The 4262-nt window shown below is 40.5% G+C and overlaps 1 long non-coding RNA gene across 2 annotated transcripts; it reads left to right on the plus strand.

The window, feature by feature from the left end:
- The first annotated feature begins 616 nt into the window (after positions 1–616).
- Positions 617–3876, plus strand: LOC140511671 (uncharacterized). 2 transcript variants are annotated; one of them, XR_011969621.1, is made up of 3 exons: positions 617–709; positions 2192–2296; positions 3659–3876. It is a non-coding gene; the product is annotated as an uncharacterized lncRNA (long non-coding RNA). The 2 variants fall into 2 exon arrangements; XR_011969620.1 differs by lacking the exon at positions 2192–2296.
- The last annotated feature ends 386 nt before the right edge of the window (positions 3877–4262 follow it).

Genomic DNA, 4262 nt, shown 5'->3' on the forward strand with positions numbered 1-4262 from the left:
CCCTTCCTCCCTCCCCACCCATCCCCACTGAGAAGGCAAGCAATTCAATATAGGTTATATATGTGTAGTTTTGCAAATGACTTTCATAATAGTCATGTTGTGTAAGACTAACTACATTTCCCTCCATCCTATCCTGCCCCCCATTTCTTCTATTCTCTCTTTTGACCTTGTCCCTCCCCAAGAGTACTTACTTCTAATTGTTCCCTCCTCCCATTTGCCCTCCCTTACATCATCCCCCCCACCCTGCTTATCCCCTTTGCCCCTACTTTCCTGTAGTGTAAGGTAGATTTTTATACCAAATTGTGTGTGCATGTTATTCCTTCCTTGAGTCAAATAGAGAATACCTGTTTACCAAGAAAGTAACCTTCTATAGTCTTCTTTTTTTTCCCCCTTTTTTGGGCATTTCCCCAACCAGTTACTTGATATTGGGATCCTTTGTCAAAAGTAGGATATACTCTGGGGACCTGTACGATCTCATTTCCTCCAAAGTGGCACAATCAAGGGAGAGGAGTTACTCCCTGGCCAGGCTCAAGGCTGAGGTTTAGATCAGCTGCTCAATTCCCCCAGGGGCTTAAGCTGAGGCTTCAACAATGGAAGCTGGTTGCCATGGGCACCACAGCCCAGCCGCTGCCTGCTGTTGTTGCTGCTGCTGTGGCATCTACCACCTGGGGGCAGAGCTAGGGGAGGACCCTGCTTCCTAGCCATAGAGGTGAAAAAGCCCTTTCACTGAGGTTTAAAGCTGCCTTTGGCTCCTGTGGGTTAGAGGATCTGTGAATTGCTGCTTGTGCTAGGGATTCTGCTCCTGAGGCCTGCTCTAGTCCTCCTCCCAGGTGCCACGTGGTCAAGACTGGCCTGGGCTCCACTCTGAGTCTGGTGCGACAGACTTTTCTTGTCGGCCTTCCAGGTCACCCTTGGCTGGAAATCTCCTCCACTCTGTTGTTCTGTGGGTTCTGCTACTCTAGAATTTGTTGAGAGTCTTTCTTTACAGGTATTTTATGGGCTGTGGGGGAAAAGCTAGAGTATATTTGTCTTTCTATTCCAGTCTTTCTACTCCACCATCTTGGCTCTGCCTCCAGATATCTGAATTCTTGATGGAGTGTTTTTCTCCTTGCTGGTTCCTATCAGTCCTTTTGTGTTCTGTATTTTCTGTGAGGTAAAACAAAGACTGGCCTAGTCCTAATCTACATTTGGTATCTTGGGTGTTTTTATGGGAGTAGAGAACCTCTTTTAATCATCATTCTGGAAACCTAAGCATAATGCCTACCCACATTTTATTTTATTGTCTTTCTAGAGAACCTCAAAGGGAAAAAAAGACCTTTTAGGAATCAGCTGCCAGGATTAAAACCTGTTTCATGTGAATCTAGAATCTGGGTCATGAATTACACATAATATTTGAAAGTGATACTATAGTTAAAGTCTTGCAAGCCATGTTCCTTTTGTCCCCTCTACTCAAAGATGCAGTTGACTGTGAATCGTGACTTGGGTAAATTCAGTTGAGTTTTGTAGCAGATGGCCTGCATCCCCACATGGCTCGGTGATGTGGTGAAGAAGAAAGACACGGGAGGCAGGAGAAGATAGACCAACTCTGTTTATTGATCTGAGGGTCAGAGTATATATAGACAGAAACTGCAAGTCTGTGACATTCTGCTTGTCTCCTGGCCTTTGGATTTGATCAGTCTTATTGTCTTAAAGACTGTTAGCCTAGAAGGCATCTATTTTACATATCCCTTGTTTTCTGTAATTCTCTTGTTTGTCTCATGGAGACAGCAACATCTGGGGGGCATAGAGAGCCATTGCAGATGATAATGAGCACAGTCTCAAAGAACAGTTTCCCCAAAGGTCTATCCTGTTCTTGTCAACTGCACTCCACCCTGGCCCTCAACAGAATTTTATTTGGTGGTAGTGGTGATGGTAGGGGATGTCAATGAATTAGACAGTCCTACCATGGGTACAAACACAATGGATGGAAACAGAGTCAGTTTTGGATGTGATACAAGAGGACTCTTGATGTGGCAGCCAGAGGACAAGAAGGAAAGTTGTGATGTCTAGCAATTGTCCCTTTTCTAGGGAGGAAATTTGTCTCCAATGTCCAAATTCTGAGGCAAAACACTGTTTGCATGGGATATGTATTTCTTTGCAGTAGTGATGGTTTATATTAAATTTTTTGTCATGTGTTCACTCAACTCTCTAGAGAGATCGCTACAGGAAAGTTATCCCCAAATTTGAAATACCTGCAGCAAAAATTGTTCCATAATGATCAGACCAACCAGAAGTCCAAGAAGTCTCTATAAATCTTGTAAGTCCAGCTTTATAGAAAGGCACAACCACTGTGGTTACACTTACATAGTTGTTGAACCTTTCTAATCTCCTAAATTCCACCAACTTTCCCAGTTCCTTTCCATTTAGCCAAGCAGCATGCGTTGCAGTACAGCTTACAGAACTGTCTTTGTAGTTACTCCAGGTGATATTGTTTTCATCAGATTTTTTTCACATTGTGTTCTCAAAATGCTTTTCCAACCTTAAACTTGCCCTTTATGTCTGTAGAAACTCTACTTTATGTTAACCTCTGATTCCTGCCTAAGAAATTTGAGAAATAAAGAGATTGCATGAACTTTACAGTTATAGAAAATGAAAACTTAGAATTTCACTTCTCCTGTTTCTCAGCTGACCAGAGGAAGACCAAAGGCAGAATTTCTTAATAGTGGCTTTCCCCTAAGTGAAAGAATATTTGAGGTCAAGGAAGGGTGGTTTGGTTTCAGATTCCTAGAAGTGGATAGGATCTCTTGATGGTAGCATTATGACCATTGCAGATAAAAAGGACAGAAACAGAGTTATAGCAAAAAGAATCCTGTAAAGTCAAGAACCACCTTGATACGCCCAAATTCTGACTAGGTTGGTAGCAACAGTGGGAAAATGACAGGAGAAGGAAAACATGGACTCCCAACCCTCTCTGAATCCCAATCTCCAAGTGCTTCCCTGTGTGGGTCTGGGGTATTATCAGTGGTCCTCCAGTTTGGGGGAGGGGGAAGAAGGAAAGAAGGACTGCAAAATGATCATTTATTTTAACACTCCACCAAAGCAAATGGTCATAGCACAAAGATTGCATCTCTTCTACTCTTTCATCCCATAATAACCTTCACACATCATCAGAAGGTTGGGTAACAAGAGAGAAGGGAATTTGGATTGCATGAGACACAAAGGCCCCATTCATTATTAAGGAATAAATCCCACAGATATCAATTGAACCTTTGTCTCCCATTGAAGAATCAATACATCTTGGCCTTCTTTTCTTTAGAAGTTTATAGCAGCAATAAATACTTTGGAGCATGAAATTTACTGGAGTCTAATAACCAGCTGGCATTTCTGATCAGAAGCTGAACTATGCAACCTCTCCCTCTCCTCCTCATCATCATCTGAGACAATGTCATAAGCTTTGATTATTTTAGTCCCCAAATGACATTTAATTAGAATTATAATTGGAAGTCTCCTGGATATTTTTTTTCTTAAGTAGAGGTATGTGCATTGAATACTAAGATAGGGCAGAAGCAGCTATTACCACTGAAAAACAACAAAAAATGTCCTTAGCTCAGATCTGTGACAATGAAAATGGAAATTGTGGCAATGACTTCTTTTATGTCTTACTTTTCTTTCTCATCAGCTCTTTCATTGAGGAATTGGGAGACTAACAAACAGGGCTCATTACTGTTGGCTGAAGAATCCAGACTTATCCTGGTAGTATCCAAGATATATTTTCTCCAACTGAACATTCGAACATAATCCAACATATGTGTAGTGTTGTCATATGTATTAGAAACCATCAGTTATCAGGAGAGTGAAAGATGTGACATATGGGAATAAAGTATGGTAACTGAAATATTTTGATTTTCACATATTGTTTCATTAATCTCTATAATATTTACTATTGTTTATTTTACATACATCTATTCTTAATGATTGATTGTAAAGGACATAGTAATTGCTTATTTTCATATATATGTATACATACATACTAATGTGTATATACACAAAAAGAATTTTGCAATCTACATATTAAACGTATATATATGTAACACTTTTTTTATCCCACTAAGTGATATATAAAATCAAAGATTTCAAGCTGGGAGTGGCCTTCAAGACCATCGAGCTAAACCTCTTCATGTTCTAGATGAGGAATGAAACTGAAATTAAGTGACTTGTCCAGGGTCACACCAGTACTAAGTGTGTAAGGCAGGCTTTAGACTCATGTTTCCTTGAATCCAAGT

Source organism: Notamacropus eugenii, chromosome 6, assembly GCF_028372415.1.
Source record: "Notamacropus eugenii isolate mMacEug1 chromosome 6, mMacEug1.pri_v2, whole genome shotgun sequence".
NCBI classification, from domain to species: domain Eukaryota; kingdom Metazoa; phylum Chordata; class Mammalia; order Diprotodontia; family Macropodidae; genus Notamacropus; species Notamacropus eugenii.